The sequence below is a fragment of the Triticum urartu genome, chromosome 3 (genome assembly GCF_003073215.2).
Source record: "Triticum urartu cultivar G1812 chromosome 3, Tu2.1, whole genome shotgun sequence".
NCBI lineage: Eukaryota > Viridiplantae > Streptophyta > Magnoliopsida > Poales > Poaceae > Triticum > Triticum urartu.
The window spans coordinates 18,926,954-18,952,411 of NC_053024.1; positions in this window are offsets into that span (position 1 = coordinate 18,926,954).

The window sequence follows — 25,458 nt, forward strand, 5'->3', positions numbered from 1 at the left end:
TTACATGTTATGTAAAGGTAACAAAATAACCGACCTCTCAAATCATTATTCTTAATTATGATACCGTTTTCATTGGGTCTGTCTCGACGAGTGCTTCAAAACTAGATCCTTCTTGAACATATTTTATTTCATCAGCTACCAAATTATACACCCGCAAAAAAAACTACCTAATTATAGTATGCTATTAGGCTTGTAACAAAAGGCTTGTACTTAACAACCACTAGCTTAGTAGCGAACGTTTGCTAGACACTAACTAATCCTTCATTATGCCTTATGCAGGTGCGTACTAGGAGTATTGATTTCTTATGAAGGAGTAAGCGATGGTATGGTTACTAGGAGTATTTTATTTCATCAGCTACCAAATTATAGTATGCTAATTAATTAAAGGTGTGCAAGCGATGTTCCTGTAAAGCACCAGCTATAACCTGATACTTGAAAAATAGTGGTCAAAATATATCAATATGGATCTAGTTTTGAAAGTTTTGTGCACCTAACCCTATGGTCCCCATGTCTGCACCCCACCCCCCAACGTCGCTCTCGCCTAGGGCGACTCGGGGGCGCCTCCCTAACCCTAGCGCGCTGCCGGCCAATCGCCCCCAGCCCCGCGCCGCCGCCGGAGGAAGCCGCCGGGCGAAGCTCGTGAAGCTGACGGCGGCGGCGGGGCGACTCCTCGCGGCTCCTGTTGGGACTGGGGCGGCGGATCTCGGCAGGAACCGGCGGTGGCCCGGGCGTGCGCGGCCCATGGCGTCCGGCAGCGTGGTGGCGGGTCTCGGCGGGGGGTTGTAGGTGGTGGCGGAGGGGTCGGCCGTTCCCGCTCGGTGATGTACTGCTGCCTGCGATGGCGCATGGCGACCTGCACGGCAGTACTCTGCGTTCCTTGGACGAGCGCGTCCTTGGGAGCAGGAGGGGGTCGGCCTGACGAGCTCCGGTGGGCGTGGCGTGCTCGTGGCAGCGGCAATTCGGCGATCCGGGTGGTGTCTTCTTCGAGCGGCGCGAGGTGGACAGCGGGCATGTGGTGGCGGGGCTGATCTGCAATGGATCTGGCGAGGCATCACGGCCCGGTGCTAGGCGATCCGTGCGCGCGATGCTTGATGGAGGCTCTTCGAACAGATCTGGGTGAAAACCTGCCTTTGGGTAGCTGCCAAGGCCGACGGTGACGGCGCTGTTATGCAGCGTTCCCTTCCTGAAGGCATCGCCGAGGAGAAGTTCAAGGCCACTATCTGCTATCTCCGGGGGAAACCCTAGATCAGTAGATCGGATGACGGCGGCGCTATTTCGTGTCGTTTCCTTTTGGGGGCGTCAGTCTTGGAGGTGTTCACGGGATCGAGGGACCAGTGGGCGGCTTCTTTGGTGGAGCGGTGCTTCATCTTAAACATTGATGGCAGCAGGTCTCGGCGGCGTGGTGCAGTGGAGACTTGGCGCCCGATGCGCGGAGATGGACTCGCGCAGGAGGAGGTAGCTGTTTGGCGTCATGGTGGCGTCGATGGCAGAGTGGCCTGACAAGGTGGAAGCCTCAATATCTGCTCTAAAGACGGACCTGTGGAAGATGGCGGCGACAACACATGTGAGTGCGTCAGACCGGTCTGTGCCCCAGACCTGGTATGTGGATCGGCTGGGGTTTCCGGCTTTTGATGATAGGCTTAGGTGAGTGGTCTGGGTATTTGGCCCAGTTAGCACCCCTTTCATCATTTGGATAGGAGTAGTGCACTAGTAGAAAACGTGCCTATTGTCCCGGTTCGTAAGGGCCTTTTGTCCCGGTTCCTGAACCGGGACTAAAGGGTCGGTACTAATGCCATGTCCCTTTAGTCCCGATTCAATCCAGAACCAGGACAGATGGGCCTCCACGTGGCCTGTGCGTGGAGCCCAGGCAGGAGGGCCTTTGGTCCCGGTTGGTGGCACCAACCAGGACCAATAGGCATCCACGCGTCAGCATTTCTGTGGCTGGAGTTTTTGTTTTTTTTTTGAAAGGGGGGGGGGGGTTTGGGGGTTTTGGGGGGTTAATTTAGGTGTTTCATATATTGTGTTAGCTAGCTATAATTGATAAAGAGAAGTGTCCTCTCTTATGTCCGTGCTTGGTCGACGCTACGTACTATACATACGTATAGAGAGGACTAGACACGCTAGCTAGCTAGTAAGCAAACGAAGGAAATAGAAGATCGTCATGAACATATATGCATACAGAGAGAAGTGATATCGACCACCTCTCCTTCTCCGAGAGATTGATCGAACAACAAGTTCTCGTATATCTATCCGACACTACCGGCTACATATATACAATAATTATCTCTTACAAATATAATCTCCTAACATACGGACGCATGGTCCACATAGTATTCTCCGTCTTCAGCGATCACGTGGTTAAGAAAGAATGCCACCAATTCCTCTTGAATTGCTCGCATGCGAGCTGGTGCTAGGAGTTCATCCCGCTTCCGAAACATCTAATTTGAAGAAGGGGGTCAATACATATATATATGAATGAATAAAACTCAACACAAATGATGGTAATAAAATAAAATTGTGAATTTTGTTATTTACGCACTTCATATTGTTCGTCGGAGTAGGCCCGCTCACAGGTCGTGTGGCGGATGGACTCGCAAACGTAGTATCCACAGAAATCATTCCCTTGTTCCTGCCACAACCACTTTACAAGAAATAGAGGTCAATCAAACTGATAAGCAAGAATGCCAAATGGTATTGATGAAACTAGCGCTTGAATCACTAGGAGATGCGCGAAACATGCTACTATAGTACTTACTTTCAGGTGTCTAAATTGCAGCTTCTTCGGTAGTCCCGGAGCTTTTTTAGTGAATTTTCTCCAAACCCTGCCAGACAAAGAAAACAATTACTTGATATATCAGGAAATGAACAAAGTTGCTGATATGGTGGATAATGATCGATTTAACTTACTTCTCGAGCATTTGAGTCATGTCCACATAGTCCTGGGGATCTTTTCGTCTCGAGTCTAAGACGGTTACTAGTCCCTGCTCAAGCTTAATCTCTAGGAGAATATAGTGGAAACTGCACACGCATGCATAACTCATCAATTACATTACTATAACCTTGACTAATATATAAGGGAAACCGAATATGCACAAGACAGTAACACTCACTTGAAGTTGTAAGGAAAGAGTATTATATCTTTGTTTTCATTTATTACCAACGATCGTAGCAAGTTGGCCTCGGTATCTGTGGCATGAAATTTAACCTGAGTTGCATCTATGAGATTTGTGTTAATGAACCCAATATCACCGATTTGTCTTTTCTTCAATTCGACGCTATTCAATCTGCATAATATAGTGAGGATAATTATAAATACATGCAATGAAAGAGCTGAGCTATATAGAGACTTAATGATAGAAGTAGTAGTACTTACGGACAGTAGAAGGTGGCCGTTGCTTTATCGAGGGCCAATTGATTGAAAAACTGAAAGAACTCCTCAAATGGAACAGGCAACAGTTCAATTCCAACGAGGTCATGCTCCTTTTTAACTCTCACATACAAAGTACTCCTCCCCCCAGACTCTCTGCAGATTTTCAAGTACCAATCATGCAATCTTCGCATCATCGTTGATAGAGATCTTTCATCTTTGACGAGAGACTTCCCGTACTCGTATCTTTGTATCTGCACCTCCATGAAATCATAATGTACATCGTCGGGAAGGTAATCTCCAAGATTGCTATAATCGGGCACCATCCTCGGATCAATAGAGACGATGTCGCTAGGCACCTTGAGCGGGGGGCACGATTGCTTCGCTTGTTCACCGAGCTAGGCAATTTGTTTCCCAGCTCGTCGTTCTTTCAGCCTTTGATCACTGACAGTACTTCCCGACCGCTTTCGGCAAATGCCTTTCCAATAATGCGCTCATAGTTGCCTTTCGGCGGAAACTTGGGTGGTTTTGTCACGGCAGCCAGAGTGCGCTTCGCTTTCACCGGATCTACCTTCTCCTCCGGAGGTGGATGTTTCTTTGCTTTCACCCCTTCAAAGAAGTTCCTCACTTCTTCTCGCGCGATCTCGGCGTTCTCCTTCGGGGTCCTCTCGTATGGTAACTTCTCTGGAGTCTTCAGAGAAGCACAAAATATGTATGTCCTCCCACCTTTGGTTGTACTGCTAGACGTCGGCAGAGCAGACGGAGCGGTTGTCTTCTTTACTTTCTTACGAGGTGGAGGAGAAGGACTACGACGCGCCGGAGCAGCCGGAGCGGCGGCGGGTCTCTTCCGCCCTTGCTGACGAGGCGGAGAAGGAGGAGGCTAGCTGCTCGGGCGCACCGGTGCAGGCGGAGAAGGAGGCGGAGTGCCGCCACGCGCCGGAGAAGGAGCCGGCCGAGTGCCCTGATCGTCACTCGCCAGAGGAGGAGGCGGTGGAGGAGGCGGAGTGCCCTGACTTGCCGGAGGAGGAGGAGGAGGCGGAGGCGTCCAGTTCGGAAGGTTGATGAGCTCCTTCCGCCATAGGCATGGAGTCTTCAGAGCAAAACCCAGCCGAGTCTCCCCTTCACCGGTAGGGTGGTCAAGCTGGAGGTCCTCAAATCCCTCCGTTATTTCATCGACCATCACCCTAGCATATCCTTATGGAATCGGCCGGCAGTGAAAACTTGTGCCGGGTTCAGTAGGAAAAACAGAGCCAACAGCCGCCTTGGCCTTCATATTAATCCATTGCGTCATAAGGTGGCAATTTTGAGACTCCGTGATAGCATCCACGGGATAGCTGGCAGGAGCCATCAAGACATGCTCCAGCTGAAGTAGCTCGGTGGAAGCCACGCTGCTTCTCCACTGAGATGGCGGGGTAGTGCGATTTGCTTCTCGTTCCTCTATCGCTTGTACCCTAGCATGCAGCGCCTGCAGTTGGGTCTGCTCCACTTTCTTCCTCCTCTCATGGCATTTGTAACCACCTGCGTTCGGAAACCCAGCCTTCCACGGAATGGAGCCTAGCATGCCTCGTGTCCGTCCAGGGTGCTCAGGATTCCTGAGGTCCATTGTGAGCTCATCGTTCTCTCTGTCTGGAACGAACGTCCCTTGTTGCGCTGCTTCGATATAGTGCTCAAACCTTTCATCCGAGCTCAACTTTTTCTTCGGGCCTCGTCTCTTTACCGAAGTTGTGCTCGATCCGGAGGGCTAGAAAAAAGAACAAAGACTTAATAAATATGTGTACATACCAAAACAATGAATGCATCAATTAGCTAGTCAGCACAGGCTTAACTAATATATATACCTGGCCGGACTCGGTTCGGTCACCGGAGACGTCATCACGATCTCCTTGCACCGGCATTGGGTCACCGGAGCCGTCCTCACGGTCTCCTTGCACCGGCATTGGGTCACCGAAGCCATCATAATCATAGCCAGCTGCTTCCAGACCATCGGTGTCGTTGAGAAACAACGAGCAGACAGCATCACTTCCTCGTGCGATTATGTCCCCCAACAACTCTTCTTGTACTTCGTCTCGGGCGGTGTCCATAGTTTCTACAAATATTTACAACATGGCAATTATTATTCAAACATGACAGATGGATATATTAGTGGCAAACGTAGAACTAATATTAATTAGTGGCCTCGACGCTGCTTCTCTAGCGTTTGGGGTGGCCTCGACAACACTTCAAGGATAAAAAAAGAAGAGGAAGAAGAAAAAGAGGAGAAGAAAGAATAGAGGAGTTTAGAGAATAGAGGAGTTTCTCCTCTAAACTCCTCTATTCTTTCTTCTCCTCTTTTTTTTCTTCTTCTTCCTCTTTCTTTATCGGGAACGAGGGTCGTCGAGGGTCGCCGAGCGGTAGAGGAAACCCTAAATAGCAAGTATCGTGGGTGTGAGATACATGTGGCCGTCGGTGTCGGACACTACATCCACGTCCCACAAGTGACGTGGGCGTCGAAGTCCGCGTCACTTGTGGGACGTGGATGTAGAAGACCCTCGGCGACCCTCGTTCCCGATAAAAAAAAGAGGAAGAAGAAGAAAAAAAGAGAGGAGAAGAAAGAATAGAAAAAAGAGGAAGAAGAAGAAAAAAAGAGAGGAGAAGAAAGAATAGGATTTCTTCCTCTTTTTTTTATCGGGAACGAGGGTCGTCGAGGGTCGCCGAACGGTAGAGGAAACCATAAATAGCAAGTATCGTGGGTGGACACCGACGGCCACATGTATCTCACACCGACGATACTTGCTATTTAGGGTTTCTCCTCTATTCTTTCTTCTCCTCTTTTTTTTCTATTTCTTCCTCTTTTTTTATCGAGAACGAGGATCGTCGAGGGTCGCCGAGCAGTAGAGGAGAAGACCGTCGACGACCCTCGTTCCCGATAAAAAAAGAGGAAGAAGAAGAAAAAAAAGAGGAGAAAGAAAGAATAGAGGAGATTTCTTCTCCTCTCTTTTTTCTTCTTCCACTTCTTTTTTTATCCTCTTCTTCCTCTCATGTTCGACGACCCTCGACCCCTTGGTGACCCTAGACGCCCTCTCGACCCTCGACCCCTCGGCGACCGTCGACCCCCTCTCAACCCTCATATATAAAACATTTTCTTCCTTCTTCTTCCTTCTATTCCTTCTTCCTAAATATATAACTTTTTTTAAAATGAAACTAACCTAAAATGTACTAAATTAGAGAACATATATAGGCGCGGGGGACGGCGACGGCGGGGGCGAGGGCGCGGGCGACAGCGACGACGGGCGCGGGCGACGTCGGGGCAGCCTGGCGGCGTTGATGTGCTCGGCATCGTTGGGGGCAACTGCGAGGGAAATGTGAAAATTTCGTAAGTGCTGGCTTATATAGCAAAGGCATTGGTCCCGGTTTGAGCCACGAACCGGGACCAATGCCCCTTTAGTCCCGGTTGCTGGCACCAACCGGGACCAAAGGCATTGTGCTGCCCCACGCCAAAACTTTAGTCCCACCTCGCTAGCTGAAAGAGCTCGAGAGTGGTTTATAAGCGCTGTTGCGCCTTCCCTCTCGAGCTCCTCTCAAATGCAAGCTTTCGGGCCTAACCCTCCGCTGTGTGCCTGTGGGCCTACTGGGCCTCCTGCGGGCCTAAATCCTGGCCCATGGTAGGGTTTTTAGTCGTATTCAGGCCGTGGGGGCCCAGTAGGTGGCACTTTTTTCTTTGTTGCTTTATTTATTTTATTTTGTTTCTACTTACAATAAAATACTTATTGTTGCTATTTTTTCGAGTTTTTTGTTTTGTTTTCTGCATTATTTTTTTTTTGTTTTTTGCTTTATTTTTTAATTCTTTTTTGTTTTTAGTTTTAGAAAAATTATGAACTTTCTGTTAGTACCATTAGTTTTCAAATTTGAAACACTTTTTTTTCTTTGTTGCTTTATTTATTTTATTTTGTTTCTACTTACAACAAAATACTTATTGTTGCTATTTTTTCAGTTTTTTTGTTTTGTTTTCTGCATTATTTATTTTCTTTTGTTTTTTACTATATTTTTTAATTCTCTTTGCTTTTAGTTTTAGAAAAATTATAAACTTTCTGTTAGTGCCATTAGTTTTCAAATTTGAAAACACTTTTTTAGTTTTTTAGTTTTCTTTGTTGCTTTATTTATTTTATTTTGTTTCTATTTATAAAAAATACTTATTGTTGCTATTTTTATTTTTTTTCCAGATTTTTTGTTTTGTTTTCTGCATTATTTATTTTCTTTTGTTTTTTGCTTTATTTTTTATTTCTTTTTGCTTTTAGGTCGGCAAAATTATAAACTTTCTGTTAGTGTCATTAGTTTTATAAAAATTATCAACTTTCTATTAGTGCCATTAGTTTTCAAATTTGAATAGTTAAAATTTGAATTCTTTGATATTTGTGTGAATCACAAGTTTGTGGTTAACTTTACTAAAAAAATGAACATAGATGCACCTATAGAGAAAATTCGACCTAAATTCATAGTTTTCAAATGAACTCTGAAAAAGTTGGCATAGCATACTCGTGTGTTACAAAGTCGGCATGGTATCATCATAATAGTTGCGGGAGAAAGTCTTCACTTTTTCTTCGCTTGTGTCATTTGCTTATTGCGCCATAACCATGGACAATCTCCATCGTTTATCAGGATGCTTGGGTCAGCCTTGACATTGAAGGGAGGAATTTCATGAAACTTTTCATAATCTTCAGACATGTCTGTCTTGCCCTTCACTCCCAGGATGTCCCTTTTTCCTGAAAGAATTATGTGGTGCTTTGGCTCATCGTATGATGTATTCGCTTCCTTATCTTTTCTTTTTCTCGGTTTGGTAGACATGTCCTTCACATAGATAACCTGTGCCACATCATTGGCTAGGACGAAAGGTTCGTCAGCGTACCCAAGATTTTTCAAATCCACTGTTGTCATTCCGTACTGTGGGTCTACTTGTACCCCGCCTCCTGACAGATTGACCCATTTGCACTTAAACAAAGGGACCTTAAAATCATGTCCTTAGTCAAGTTCCCATATGTCCACTATATAACCATAATATGTGTCCTTTCCGCTCTCGGTTGCTACATCAAAGCGGACACCGCTGTTTTGGTTGGTGCTCTTTTGATCTTGGGCGATCGTGTAAAATGTATTCCCATTTATCTCGTATCCTTTGTAAGTCAATACAGTCAAAGATGGTCCCCTGGACAACAAGTACAGCTCATCACAAACAGTGTTGTCACCTCTGAGACGTGTTTCCAACCAACTGCTGAAAGTCCTGATGTGTTCACATGTAATCCAATCGTCGCACTGCTCCGGGTGTTCGGAGCGTAGACTGTTTTTGTGTTCATCGACATACGGGGTCACCAAGGTAGAGTTCTGTAGAACTGTGTAGTGTGCTTGAGACCAAGAATATCCGTCCCTGCATATTATTGAGTCACTTCCAAGAGTGCTTTTTCCAGTCAGTCTCCTCTCATACCACGATTTAGGGAGACATATCTTCTTAAGGCCAGGAATGAAGTCAACACAAAACCCGATAACATCCTCTGTTTGATGGCCCAAGGAGATGCTTCCTTCTGGCCTAGCGCGGTTACGAACATATTTCTTTAGGACTCCCATGAACCTCTCAAAGTGGAACATATTGTGTAGAAATACGGGCCCAGAATGACAATCTCGTCGACTAGATGAACTAGGACGTGCGTCATGATATTGAAGAAGGATGGTGGGAACACCAACTCGAAACTGACAAGACATTGCGCCACATCACTCCTTAGCCTTGGTACGATTTCTGGATCGATCACCTTCTGAGAGATTGCATTGAGGAATGCACATAGCTTCACAATGGCTAATCGGACATTTTCCGGTAGAAGCCCCCTCAATGCAACCGAAAGCAGTTGCGTCATAATCACGTGGCAGTCATGAGACTTTAGGTTCTGAAACTTTTTCTCTGGCGTATTTATTATTCCTTTTATATTCGACGAGAAGCCAGTCGTGACCTTCATACTGAGCAGGCATTCAAAGAAGATTTCTTTCTCTTCTTTCGTAAGAGCGTAGCTGGCAGGACCTTTATACTGCTTCAGAGGCATGCCGTCTTTTTCGTGCAAACGTTGCAGGTCCTTCTGTGCCTCAGGTGTATCTTTTGTCTTCCCATACACGCCCAAGAAGCCTAACAGGTTCACACAAAGGTTCTTCGTCACGTGCATCACGTCGATTGAATAGCGGACCTCTAGGTCTTTCCAGTAGGGTAGGTCCCAAAATATAGATTTCTTCTTCCACATGGGTGCGTGTCCCTCAGCGTCATTCGGAACAGCTAATCCGCCGGGACCCTTTCCAAAGATTACGTGTAAATCATTGACCATAGCAAGTACGTGATCACCGGTACGCATGGCGGGCTTCTTCCGGTGATCTGCCTCGCCTTTGAAATGCTTGCCTTTCTTTCGACATTGATGGTTGGTCGGAAGAAATCGACGATGTCCCAGGTACACATTCTTCCTGCATTTCTCCAGGTATATACTTTCAGTGTCATCTAAACAGTGCATGCATGCGTGGTATCCTTTGTTTGTCTGTCCTAAAAGGTTACTGAGAGCGGGCCAATCGTTGATGGTCACGAACAGCAACGCCTTTAGGTTAAATTCCTCCTGTCTGTGCTCATCCCACGTACGTACACCGTTTCCAGTCCACAGCTGTAAAAGTTCTTCAACTAATGGCCTTAGGTACACATCAATGTCGTTGCCGGGTTGCTTAGGGGCTTGGATGAGAACTGGCATCATAATGAACTTCCGATTCATGCACATCCAAGGAGGAAGGTTATACATACATAGAGTCACGGGCCAGGTGCTATGATTGCTGCTCTGCTCCCCGAAAGGATTAATGCCATCCGCGCTTAAAGCAAACCATACGTTCCTAGGGTCCTTTGCAAACTCATCCCAGTACTTTCTCTTGATTTTTCTCCACTGCGACCCGTCAGCGGGTGCTCTCAACTTCCCGTCTTTCTTACGGTCCTCACTGTGCCATCGCATCAACTTGGCATGCTCTTCGTTTCTAAACAGACGTTTCAACCATGGTATTATAGGAGCATACCACATCACCTTCGTAGGAACCCTCTTCCTGGGGGGGCTCGCCGTCAACATCACCAGGGTCATCTCGTCTGATCTTATACCGCAATGCACCGCATACCGGGCATGCGTTCAGATCCTTGTATGCACCGCGGTAGAGGATGCAGTCATTAGGGCATGCATGTATCTTCTCCACCTCCAATCCTAGAGGGCATACGACCTTCTTTGCTGCGTATGTACTGTCGGGCAATTCGTTATCCTTTGAAAGCTTCTTCTTCAATATTTTCAGTAGCTTCTCAAATCCTTTGTCAGGCACAGCATTCTCTGCCTTCCACTACATCAATTCCAGTACGGTACCGAGCTTTGTGTTGCCATCTTCGCAATTGGGGTACAACCCTTTTTTGTGATCCTCTAACATGCGATCGAACTTCAGCTTCTCCTTTTGACTTTCGCATTGCGTCCTTGCATCGACAATGACCCGGCGGAGATCATCATCATCGGGGACATCGTCTGGTTCCTCTTGATCTTCAGTAGCTTCACCCGTTGCAGCATCATTGGGCACATCGTCTGGTTCCTCTTGATCTTCACTAGCTCCCCCGGTTGCAGCATCACCGTATTCAGGGGGCACATAGTTGTCATCGTACTCTTCTTCTTCGCCATCTTCCATCATAACCCCTATTTCTCTGTGCCTCATCCAAACATTATAGTGTGGCATGAAACCCTTGTAAAGCAGGTGGGAGTGAAGGATTTTCCGGTTAGAGTAAGACCTCATATTCCCACATTCAGTGCATGGACAACACATAAAACCATTCTGCTTGTTTGCCTCAGCCGCATCGAGAAACTCATGCATGCCCTTAATGTACTCGGAGGTGTGTCTGTCACCGTACATCCATTGCCGGTTCATCTGCGTGCATTATATATAATTAAGTGTCCAAATTAATAGAAGTTCATCATCACATTAAAACCAAAGTACATACATAGTTCTCATCTAACAACATATAGCTCTCCAGAGTATCTAATTAATTAAACCATGCATTGAAACTATGTAAAACATTTCAATGCGAAAACAAATGCGATCATAATCGCAACCAAGGTAACAATTGATCCAACGGCATAATGATACCAAGCCTCGGTATGAATGGCATATTTTCTAATCTTTCTAATCTTCAAGCGCATTGCATCCATCTTGATCTTGTGATCATCGACGACATCCGCAACATGCAACTCCAATATCATCTTCTCCTCCTCAATTTTTTTTTATTTTTTCCTTCAACAAATTGTTTTCTTCTTCAACTAAATTTAACCTCTCGACAATAGGGTCGGTTGGAATTTCCGATTCACATACATCCTACATAAATAAAATCTATGTCACGTTGGTCGACATAATTTTCATAAACAATAAATGAACCAATAGTTATAAAGATAATATATATACCACATCCGAATCATAGACAGGACGAGGGCCGACGGGGGCGGATACCAAAACCATCGCACTATATAAGATGCAATAATAAAAGTAAGAAAATAATACAAGTATCTATGTAAACATACAAGTAAGAATATATTTTCCTTTCAGAAAGAAGATAAGAACAAGAGGCTCACCACGGTGGTGCCGGCGATGAGCTCGGCGCGGGTGATCGACGGCGGTGAAGAGGGGGACGGGGCGTGACGGACCGCTAAACCTAGACAAATATTGAGGAAAATGGAGCTTGGAGAGGAGAAATCTTAAGTAGTGTGGCTCGGGCATTCCATCGAACACCTTGTGTGCATAGGAGGTGAGCTAGAGCACCACCAAGCCCTCTCCCCCTCGGTCAGAAAAAACAGAGCAGTGTGCTCTGCTCTTACGCGAGGGGGTATATATAGGCACCTCATTGGTCCCGGTCGGTGGCATGAACCGGGACTAAAGGGGAGCCTTTGGTCCCGGTTCAAGCCACCAACCGGGACCAATGGTGGTGGGCCAGGAGCGAGGCCCATTGGTCCCGGTTCGTCCCACCAACCGGGACCAAAAGGTCCAGACAAACCGGGACCAATGGCCCACGTGGCCCGGCCGGCCCCCTGGGCTCACGAACCGGGTCCAATGCCCTCATTGGTCCCGGTTCTGGACTGAACCGGGACTAATGGGCTGATCCGGCCTGGACCTTTGCCCCCTTTTCTACTAGTGGTGGCATATGTTGCCAAGATGGCGGATTCAGGCATATTGTTGTAATACTTTGTAAGGTTCTCGAGAATAATCAATAAAGTGGCCGCATGCATCCCCCAGATGCAGAGGCCGGGGGTCATCCTCCTTTTCTAAAAAAAAGCTAACCCTATGGTGAAAACTAATCTGCAGTCCGCAAACCATTTGAAAGACAAATGATTTAGAGCATGGTTAATAGTACAGCCAGTTGATGGCTATATGACATTGTCATGTCATTTATAACCAACTTTGTAGCCTTCAAGTATAATAGTAAGATACAAAGATGAGCTGTTTCATTAGTATATGGCTCACCTCCCACTCTCATATAGTGTCTAGGAGCACGTGCTGCAGCTGGCTCTTATTCTGTAGCCGGCTCCTCATCTCTCTCCTTCATGTTAGCAAAAAGATAATATTTTAATTCTTACAACCTGCTTATATAAGCTTATTATACTTGCTCTTTAGTACTACAAAGAGACAAAGAGAGAATCTTGGTGTTGTCACTTTCTTTACTGACTTGCATATAGGGAAAGACGACAATGCTCATGGATTGTTCCATCGAGAATTAAGTTGCTGGGGGTAGATGTCATTACTGTTCGCCGCATCGGTCCGTAATTAATCGCCGTGTCACTCAACACAGTATCGTACTCTACGTGAGAGCCGTTGATATATTTCTGATCTGGACTAGAGCATATAGTATCCGCCATATCTCCGCTAAGGTATCAATTTAGGATCTGCCATGAGAGATGGTTTGTTTTCGCTGCACATTAGGTCCACCGTGTTCACATGTAGATGAACATCTCAGATCGATGCCTAAGCTAGATCTGTCAAGAGAAGAATCGACAAGCATATTAGATCATGACTCTGTAATTTCTTCACTAGGTTGTGGCACCGATTCTAGTATAGAATCTTAGAGTGTGATACTTGTAAGCCTCTCCAACACATGGAGTTGATCCAGCACCGTGTGTAACGCGCTTGCTGGCCATGGACTTGTTCGTGTTGAACTATACCAAATGTCCTGAATTGCCCGAGACATTCTAAGTGACAATGGCATAGACTCCTAGAAAACATGAAGTGACTTGTAATTCTCAACCAAACTCAATAGAATTTGCTCAACTGGTCGATGCGTTGCCCACCCTATGCAATTTTAATAAATCAACATTTCTCCTTATACCTCCCAAGCCTCAAGGCTATTTTATCTCCCCCTGCTTTATCCATAGTGGCGTCTCACATTGCCTCAATTCTACAACTGCTTATTCTTAGCATTCATATTTATACGTGTGAACGAATGGACCAAATCATAACTATATTCAATAATCATGAATTGCGGTTCTGATTCTCAAATGGATCATATAGTTCTTATCTTGTATTTTTATACTTGTGAACGAACAGACCAAGTCACCACTATATTCATTGTTCATGGTATGATCCCCATAATCAATGAAAATCAGGACATATCTATGTGCATGTATTTCAGTGCTTGGTTGGCATTGTATGCTACTCCAAATTTAATACCAAGTGGCCTAACGATGAAATTTTATTAATGCATCAAGCAAAGCCTTATATTTGGTGTGATTTAGTTTTACTCTAAATTGATGAGCTTATTCGACTATTTTTGTCCATAGGGCATAACTGACATCTAAGCGTTGTGTCAACCAAACTCACCTCCATTTGAGTAGACGTAGAGGCAAGAAATAGAGTTAATGGTCTTTAGAACCACCACAGGAAATTAAACTCACGCAGAAGTCTTTTAGTGACAACCACATAGTATAATTATTTTTGAGAGGTCATTTAGAAAATAGTTTTTTGGTTGAGAAAAGTTGGCCAGGCTTTATAATTCATCGCGGCGTTTACAGGAATTACAGTAGGATTATGAGGTGATCCTAGCCAAATTTGTCGCCCCCGGGGAAGAGATACCCCATGCCTAGCGAACTTATGAGCATCAACATTCGAGTTCCTATGTTCATACTTAATGATACAAGAAGAAAAAAGTTTCTTCATCTCTCTAAATTCTTTGACTATCCCTCCATATACTCCTCCATATCCTGATTGAATATGATCCACAACCGCCTTGTAATATGACATGACATAAGGGTGTAAGATGTTCAAGTCCGCTGCAAACGCCAATGCTTCTCTGCATGCTATTGCTTCGACTGTCACTGAATCAACAAGGCCATAAATGACAAGGCCAAAATATTTTCCATTTCCATCCCTGCAAACAGTTGCTACCGCCCCTACATTATGATCGGTGGATATCCCAGAATCAACATTAAATTTGACGAGGCCCATTGGTGGCAGAATCCATCTCGCTTGTTGACTAGAATTGGAGGTCACCGGTATCACATGTGGCTCTTCTGAACTTTTAATCTGATCTAGCTATAAAATTAATGACAAATAGATGAGTAGAGAGAGGACTTTGAGTGATTCCTTCGTCATTGCTAACGAGGGTAATATGCACTCATGTTCTGAGCCAGACAAATGGGCGTGCAACCCGTGCGCCAAAAGGGGACCCTAGATTCGAGGGGACCAAGTTTCACCCGCGGATTTGTTATCTCAAGTGATGATGCTGGTATGGGTATAGTACTGCGTGATGACTTGGGCAAGATTATTATTGTAGTATGTCGTCAGTTATTCTCATGTCATAGTGCAACTGAGGCTGAACATCTTGTGATCAAATAAGGTATATCTTTGGCACTTGTTTGGAGTCAGCTATCGATAATCGTTGAAACGAACTGCTTGGAGGTCGTGTCCCTTATTCAGAGAGCAGGCGGTGATAGATCAAGATATATTTTCATCCTGAGAGAGATTCATGTCACATTGCATGATGATAGTGTAATTTGTATTCCTCATACCACACGCTCTCAGAACTGTGCTAATGATGCTATGGAATTGTATGGCCGGACTGAACCTTGAACTTCTGTCTGGATCGGCCCAGATCCAGATTTTTTTGTTAAACTATGTAACATTGACCGTGATGGTCTTGTTTGAGTAATACAAATTACTTTCCCGCAAAAAAAAACTAGACGAGCTTAATTCGCACAATGCCTTCGACCTTGATGTGGATTGCAATGGCCATTGAAAGGTCTTTGTGAGTGATACTCTTCCAAGATCCGATGGTTACCTTTGGTGGTGAGATGCAATCTATGGACAATGGCTTGACGCAGAGGGCATGGTTATGCAGCGGCAGCTACCGGTTTTCTAAGCCCAGAACATGCAGCTGCTAGGAACGTGGAAAAGTGATGGTGACAACACATGCTTGACTCCGATGATGGTGCTTTTTGAGTACCTGGTCTCGAGCTCCGGGGTGAAAACCTATGTTTAGCCCATGTTGGTTATACCTGACAATGCAAACATTTGTGCGTCGTTACCTTGTTGAAGGCACTGCTCGAATATGCTCTAACTATTTCTTCAGGTGAAAACCTAAATTATGACCTTTGATGGTTGGTTTCACTGATGGCGGCGCTCAAGTGTCACTCCCTTCATGAAGGCGTTAGTGTTGAAGAATATCGTTGTTCTTGTGGTGTCATGAGATTATTGGTGCGGATATGGTAATTGTTGTAGATTTTTCGATCATGAATTTGATCGCTTTAGGTTCTTTATTTCTTTTCAACGCTTAGGCATAGCTTTGGTTTTATATGACTTTGCTTTTTGCCGGTGTTTTTTTGTGTGCGTGAGTTGGTGTTGGCTGTGTGCATCATAGTTATGCATAGGCCGGGTGTGTGCTCATTGTGGTTCTATTATCTTGATGCTTCATTTTGAGTAATAAAATCCACCATTTGTCGAAAGTTCGCACAATGCCTAATTCCTAAATATTTAGCATAGGCTCAACTGGGTGTTGGTGACATTCCCGTGAGAAGATACGAGAGAGCCATGTATGCCTGCGCGTACCCTATCACAAGACGAAGGCAGCTCGAGTTCGACCCATACGTGAGGCGGTTATGCTTCGTTACTCTGTTCTCCACTCTTGTTTTCCCTGATCTGAACATCAGTTGACGGTGATCTGATCCCCTCTAGCATGTGATTTCCGACCGTTTGGCCCAATTAAACGCAGATTTCCCAAACCTTTCAATTCCTACCTCTGACGGTTATTTCAGCTGAAAGGAACTTTTCAGAATTGAAATTAAAGGAAAACTATTTGAGATCAACTATTTCACAGGAAAGGTTGAATGGACTTGGCACAGTATGCACTGCGAACGATTTCTAGGTAAGATTGATACATTTGAAATTTAGGAATGATTTTGTTCCTACAATGCTAGAGGAAAATTTCATTGATTGATTTCCTTTCGGTTTTTTCGCGTTGGGATCTTGTTGTCAGAGCATCTCATGAGCTGTAAGCCTGTAAAGAACAAATATTTCTTATTTATATTGACTTCATAACACAATTTTTTTTACATATTTAACTGTATATTTTGTGTAAATAAGGATCGCCTCCGTGTGGTCTTGCAATAAGGGTCTTGACATGACAGGGTCGGCTCTGTTAATAACATGTAGGGAAGGAGTGTAGTGAAGGGCATTATAGGTCTCTTAACTATTTCAAAGGTGTTATATAGGTCATCGAACTATACTGATATCATCTTTCAGGTCCTCGAAGTGCAGTGTGTTATGGTAGGCAAAATATAGGTCCTCGTACTGTTCTAGTGTTGAATTAGTTTGAATGTACATAACACACTTGCTGCACTTCGAAGACCTGTATGATGACCTACAATGCACACGAGGAAACCATCTAGACCTAGGATTAGGCTACAGAAACTAGCATTAACCTCCTGCTGAACGATCCGGTCTTCATCTTCCTCGGGAGTAAATACATAGCCGAGAAACAAACGACTTGTTTGGGCATACAATGTTCACTAAACGATCGACATCGATCAGTCCACTGGATACAGAGTGGCATACCTTCTACTCCTCTCACGACGGTGTTTGATGTCCTTCGGTGGTTCGCCTGGCTGGGGTACAGGACGGGGCGCCGGCATCCACGGCGGCGGTATCCACGGCGGTATCCTTGGGTGGGGCTCCCAGTACGTCGGATAATTTCCTGGAGCTGCTCCGGCTGGCATGTCTTGCGCCTTCTTTTCCTCCGGCTTCCTCTTTTCCACTGACCCCCCGCCATCTTTTTTATCTGGCGTCCTTTCTGTGTCATCATCTGATGCCTCATAATCTGGGCCTTCTTCGCCGATCTGAAAAGGGCCCGCATGTTCTGCCAAAATCCATACCATGGTCGTGAGCTCGCTGCCACGACCGAGCTGCCGGGCATGGGATTCCCGGCTGCATCGGGTGCCCGCATACAACAGTTTTTCCACCCACACATTGAAGACGAGCTTCAGTATTTCCGGCATCGCCGAATGGCTATCCTCGAGCAGCTCTCCTGCAAGATTAGCTCCGTCAGAAATGAGACGAGTTTGATCTTTCTTCAACCCCGCCTCCCTGTATGCACGCTTCTTGCCAAGCAGTATCGTGACAAGAGTCTCCAATGAGTCCTCTCGGGTTATGGAGCTAGAACGTCTGCTGGTCTTATGGCGCCACATAGCCTGCAAAGCATCAAGAGTTACTTCGTACAGGCTGTGGAGAACGAGGCCCGGTAGCATGTGCGGGCGCACGGCGACGAGGAACATGAGGTACTTCGACAGAGCCTTGATCGCCTCCACATGGGTCTCTGCCTTCTTGTTGCCACGGATCCTTGACGTGTCTCTGATGGAGAGTAGGAAAACTTGGGTGGCGATGTGCCACACAAGGATGTCCTCCTGGAATTCACGACCAAAGGCGAGGTGGTATCTCTTCAGCACCTTCTTACGCCTCTTGGCTGCCACCTGACCCCAGCACGTAGTGATGTCTTTCATGGAGTAGGATGCATCCTTGCCCTTGCCCTCGTATGTTGACTTGAGTATTTTCCCTAGACGTTTGAACACCAACCTCTTGACATCTTCTGAAAGCTCAAGGGCTTCGGGCTGGTATATATTTTTCCAACTCTCTTCCAATCCAATCTTCTTGACAGTTCTACGAAATAGACTCGTCGTGTCATGGCTGCACTCCTTCAGAAGGCAGTACTGTCCGATGGTGCCGGACCACTTCCTGTAGCTGCTGCTGCTTGGCGCCATGAGATCCAAAGACATGACGAGACGACGTAACTTATGCCATCTCCAAGAGTGCAGAATCCCATGGTGAAGCCAGTCCTCCTGCGGCCTAGCCTTCAAGAATGCATGCGTCCAGGTCGACCCAAGTGCTCTCAGCAGCCATCTCATATCCAGGAGTAACGTAACCGCAAGCAATATGTAGGTGATGATCACATCTGCTCTCCTCTGGCCATCTTTGTTGTAGAAACCAAACATAAAGAATGCGGCGGCGGTGGCGAGGGGCGACATTAGACGGATGAAATAACCGCCCCAGGTGTGCACCATAGCTGCCTTGGTGTAGAGGATGTCGTACATGAGGGACAACTCCATCTCCACCACCTTGCACATGTTCTCCCACCCGCAAGAGAATAGTTTCCTGCTTGTGTCAAGGTCAGGGGAACCCATCTGGACCGAAGAATCGGTCATGGCACGCCGGCAGAATGGGAACATGTTGTGAGCAACCATTAGGGCTTCCTCATCGCCCATCACCTGATGATGATGATCCCCTCCTATTCCCGTAATCAACAGATTGCAGCTTGGTACTGGTTCTTCTTCCTTTTTCTTGCTTGAGCTCCGGATGTTGCCCAAGTCGCCTCGTCGGAGCGCCAACGCCCGCTCCACATACTTGGCAACACCAAGAGCGAAAATGAGGATGGACGCCGGGAGCAAAGCTCCGGCGTCGCCGCCTATGTATATATGCTTGTATAGCACATAAGTGGCTCCCCCAATCTGCATGACTACACTCATCGCTTCGCGGCCAGAAAGTACATTGTCCTCGAGGCTGTAGGCCGTGATGTTGTCCGGACCGCCAAGGTGATGCAACAAGAAGGAAGCCCAGAAGGCAACGAGCTGCTGCTCCTGCGACGTGCTGCCAAAGGATAGGTTGGTGAGGGCGTATGGCGCACTCCAATTGGCAAGCTGATATGCCAGCCAAAGGAGGAGGCTCCACACACAAGGGCCTTTGCGCCGACGGATCCTGGCGAGTAAGAGGAGGACAAGGTGCGCGCCCAAGCTCGAAAGCACCGCTATCCGGATCACCCATAAGTCCAGAAACTGTGTCATCCGGTGCATCCATCCTGCTTCCTCCATTCAAATTGTTTCATAGGTCGATCTCCTGAGCTGAAATCAAGATTAACTATTATCATATGGGATATGCAATGTATCGATCTGTTCTACATTACCTAACTTTCTTTTCTTTTTATCAATACATACACAATATCCGTTATAAATATTTGAACTTCTGACTTCCTTCTAGAGAAGTTTGACGCGGTCAAATTTCTTTAAGTTCGACCAAGTTTCTAGGAAAAATTACAAATATGTAGATGTTGGTATATATTTCTCTATAATTGGTCAAAGATAGAGAAGTTTGACGTACTCCCTCCATTACACAATGTAGTGCGCCCGCGTTTCTCGAGATCCAAGTTTGATCATAAATGTAACCAATGAGACTGACTGCGGCGGGAGCAAAAATTATATCACTGAATTCATATCGATTTAGTGGTATAATTTTTGCTCCCGCCGCAGTTGGTCTTAGCAGTTAAATTTACAGTCAAATTTGAATCTCGGGAAGTGCGGGCGCACTACATTGTGAAACGGAGGGAGAATAACAAACATAAAACTTCAAGCATCTTGAAACGGAGGTAGTGCATGTAGGATTTTCTAAAGTCAAACTTTGCCCAAATTTATAGAGCAATATATTTAGAATATCAAATTCATATCATTCATTAGTAGGTACATCATGAGATATGTTTGCCATATTGTATATATATTTGTATGTAAATGTAAGCTAGATTTTGTACAGATGGCGATTGATAAGCGTTCTCCAACTAATTTCTCTGACTCTGCAAGCTAGTTCAACTACTCCTAATATCGATACCGACACTCCTAACGAGGATGACTTGATCACAAAGATCAATCGTTAAACTCCAGGAGTACAATCTTTAATACGTATCCGAAGTAAAGCTTAGAGCATGAGTTTGGCGTCAGTTTTCTACATGGTGAAAAATTCAAGCAGCATGAATGAATCATGACGAATAGCTCTAACTCTATGGATCAGTGATGCCGTGAGGAGCAGGAGCAGCTTAAATCAATGAGATATCTAAAGCAATCATATACATCACACGTATACAAGTATATGGACATATGCAGAACTAAAAAAGAGGAGGAGCAGGAACAGCTGCTGCTGTTGGAAACGTACACACACAGTGGAGGCGATGGAGGCCGCGGTCGGTGGAGATGGAATAGCTAGCTACTCAGCTATGCCATGTCATGTGAGAGGGAGATGTCTGGCCCGGAAATAAATAGCCAATAACCCAAGGAATAGGGCGATGGCGCCGTACGTGTGTGTACGTGTGCGTACGTGTGTGTACGTGCTCAAGCTGACGTGCTAATAAGACGCGTGGACGCACGTACCGAATGGGCCGTCACTATGGACGTAGGAAGGAAAGAAGAAACAAGAAAACCTGGACTACGTACCACAGCTAATCCTTGAATATATAATCGATCACTTTAGCCCACCACTTTCTCAAGTCTTATCACGCGGTGATCGACCATTTAGATTTTATTACTTTTTGACAAAAACAGGCATACAGGGAATTAATATCATTATAATTCTCTCTTTGTAGCTACTACGTAAGACCAAATGCAAAGGAGTCGCAAGTGTATATATAGTATGGCTATAGGATATGAGTTTACTATATATGCATGTGCTAGTTCTGGTGTACCTCCGACGGAACAATGTATGCGGACTGATTGATCGATCTTGCCTTCCTTGTTTTGTTCATTGAAACTCTAGGTGCAATTACACGAGGTGCATGTATCTGCACGGTGTGGGTGGTGCGCTGTTCAAAGCCAAGCTCGTCTGTGTAATCTCGCGTGGCCAAATAAGACTCAGCGGACGACGGAAGCGTCCGTTGGACGGTACAACTTGTTGCGCGAGTGCACTCGTGAGTCATGAGTCATGACACCACTGGCGAAGATTTTTCTTTTCTTTGCAGGGTAGTTGGCTGCTTAAGATCATCTCTAGCATATCCCTTATAAATATCTAGAGGAGTAAAAATTTTGTTTTCAGGGGCTAAATAGGACCTATTGAACCCCTTATCGACTTTAGAGGAGCATATAAGTTTTACTCCCCGCGTTGCTGGCAGTTTATATTTACTCCACAGGCACCACTTCTCAGGGGAAAAAAACCCTCATCCTGTTTTTACTCCACAGGCACCACTTCTCAGGGGGAAAAAACCCTCATCCTGTGGTCGCCTCTCTCCCCCGCTTGACCACATCCACTCCTACATGTCCGTCCTTGAGACCGCCGGCCACCACGTGCCACTGCAGCACCCCGTAGCAACCGGCACTCCTTCGCCCACTTTGATTCGGTCTCCCCTTGTCCCTACACCACCGTATTGAACGCATCTACACATGTCACCAAATTCCATGCACATACGCCGCAACGCTGTCGGGGTTTGTCGGAAATCGAACCATGCAGTCACCTATAATCATCTTTTCCAATCTGAGTGTTCCATCAGACTTACTCCATTTTCTTCTAGGGTCCATTTGCTTCTAGGGATAGATAGAGCTTGAGTTCGTCAGTGCTAGAATGAAATGTGAATGAGAGCATAGATTGATTGTCTCACTGCATGTACCTATAGTAACCGGTTAATAATACTAAGGATCCCTAATACTAATCTCGACATGAGAGGAATGTCTCCTCTTGGCCTTGATATATACTAACAAATATGGTTTTTTTCACTCAGACATGAGAGGTGAGATCGATTAAAATGATGGAGACAGATGGAGGAGCAGTGGAGGTCACCGCACCGCCTCACGGTATGTCTTCCTCCTATCGCCGCTCGCATCATCATTCGGCCGCTGGCGCATCCTCGTCCGCCATTCGGCCAGGCTCAGCCCTCGCCCAACAACTCGTCGGCGTGCCTCTCCTGATCATCAAGTGTGATGACTGCTGGCGGCTAGTGCTGCGCTGGATCTCGAAGATGATAAAACATCCCGAATGGATTTTCTTCAAGTATGAAATGGACAAAGTGAATGCATTCTTGTGCGGTAGTTCTTCGATTCAACTAAAATTTGTGCTCAATGTTTGTTTATTGTTATGTAGAAAGGTTGCAACTTTTGGCATTGGGAAGAAGAATAGATTGCTATATTTATTGCCAGAGGTCTACTAGATGTGGGTGCACTAGTTGTTATGGATGAATTTGCAGAGGAATCAATATCCAAATTTTAGGAGGAAGAGAAGAAACAAGTGTGCAAACTAGAGAAGTTAACAGAGAAAAGCAATAAGGACATGGAGAAAGTATTTATTGAACTTGTAGGAGCAGTCAATGAAGTTGTGTTTCAATTGAAGTGTGTAATTTTTCTTGTCGTTTTCTTTGAATCGGTACTCCTAGTGAGGAAATGGTGAAGTATGTACCCAAGATGTCGCTTACTGAAGTAATTGAGTAGTAAAGGTTTAACTTAATGGCCTCAAAATAAATGAATTTGTGTTCATAAAAATTCAAGGGGCTAAATTCCTTAATCTCTTACAGTGCTGGAACCCGTTAGTTAAAGATGGGGTCAAAGAGGCGACAGAGCTCCCGATCTCTCGTGTCAAGGCCACGACAGCTGATCTTATCAACCGTGAATGGGACCCTTTGTCGGCCTCATGCTTCTCCGGATTAGTTTATTTCTGTAGTGCGTAGGTTGCTGGCCAGCATGCCATGTAGTCGCTAAGACAGTATCCTCTGTCGGTGCAACTTTTGAACTTGTCTATCTGGTACTTTCTGTTTGTTCTACCTGGATGTTACTATATAGCTTTATTTATAAAGTTGGGTTACCGTCTTTTCTCTGAAAAATACGACATCTCCTGAGCATTTCAATATCGTGAACATTTCTTTAAATTTGCAAATATTTTTGTAAATTGATGAACACTTCTATAAATTAGAAGACATTTAAAATTCATTGATAATATTATCATGAACCTATTTCTAAATCACCCAACACTTTTCTTGCATTCATGTTTAAAAGAATTTACAAAATATCTTCTGAAATATTGAAAACATTTTTCTAATCCATAAAAACTTTTAGTTCAATATTTCTTTCTTTTTTTAGCAGGGAAATTCAGTATTTTCTTTCAAATGTGAAATGAAACCCTGTTTTTTTAACATACGGTCGACTAAGCAAGCAAACAAGCAGATGTTCTTGGGCCAAGAACGAGCACTATAGCGACAAATCATCGCTATGTCCTGCTTAAAGCGCGACCAGGACCTAAACCCTAGACTTAGAATGCTCTCATGTCTAGCGCCGCCCTAAATGGGCGGCCTAGGCACGCGGGAGGCCACGGCCTCGGTTTTTTTTTCACATTTTTGTTTTAGGCTTTTTTTTACAAAAAACTTTTGATGAAACATTTAAAAATGTTAAATGTGTACAAAGAAAATATTTCTCATCTATACAGAAAATATACAATATGTATGAAATAAGATGATCATGTATTTAAAAAATTACTCAAGCATTTGAGAAAATGTTACACAAGTATTTGAAAAATGTTAATCAAGCATTTAAAAAAGGTTAAATGTGTATAGAAAAAATGTTGACCATGTAATAAAAAATTGTCAAACTTGTATTTGAAAAATGTAAATTAAGCATTTGAAAATCTTGAAATATGTATAGAAATAAATGTTGACCATGTAACTTGTATTCAGAAAATGTTCATCAAACATTAGAAAAATGTCAAATGTTCATAAAGAAAATGTTCTCATGTATACAGATAATATACAATGTGTGTGAAAAAGGTTGATCATGTATTATGAAAATGTTAATAAAGTATTTAAAATATATTCAAAAAGTAATTGAAAATGTTAATCAAGCATTTGGAAAATATGAAATGTGTATAGAAAACTGTTAATCTTTTTCTAATCAAGTATTTAATTTTTTAAATATGTATAAAAAAGACCGTGTATTCAAAAATGTTAATCTTGTATATGGAAAATGTTAATCAAACATTTGAAAAAATTTCAAAATGTGTATAGAAAATGTTGACTATGTATTAAAAAATAGTTAAACCTGTATTTGTGTAACTCCCTCCAATCCAAAATAAGTATCACAGTTTTGAACTAAAACTAGTTCAACCTTAGTCCAAAGTGGGGCACTTATTGTGGACTGGATGGAATAAACGTGTATTAGAAAAATGTTCTTGATGTATACAAAATATAGAGTGAAAACCAAAAAAAACAAAGAAATATGAAAAATCAATGAAAACCAAAAAATCAACATAATGATAAAGCTAGGCTTCACAACAAGGTGGGTGGACATAGTTATGAGCCTAGTAACATCAGTAAAGTTCTCAGTCATGTTCAATGGACGGAAGCTTGAAGAGTTTCAGCCCTCAAGAGGGATCCGACAGGGGGACCCAATATCCCCATACTTATTCTTGCTAGCAGCAGAGGGCCTTTCGTGCCTCCTCAAATCAAAAAGTGAGTCATCCAACCTGAGTGGGTTACAAGTGGCACCAACGGGACCACAAGTTAACCACCTCTTATTTGCTGATGACAGCCTGCTGTTTTTCAAGGCAAATAGTATGGGTGCCACTAAGGTAAACCAGCTGTTGGAGACCTACTGTCAAGCAACGGGTCAACGCATAAATTATGCTAAATCATCTATTTTCTTCAGTAAAGGGGTCCCGAACAGTGTGCGGCAAGAGATCAAAGAACTGCTGGATGTCCCCAATGAAACACTCAATGAAAAATATCTAGGTATGCCTTCTGACATTGGTAGCTCAAAAAATGGCTCTTTTAAATT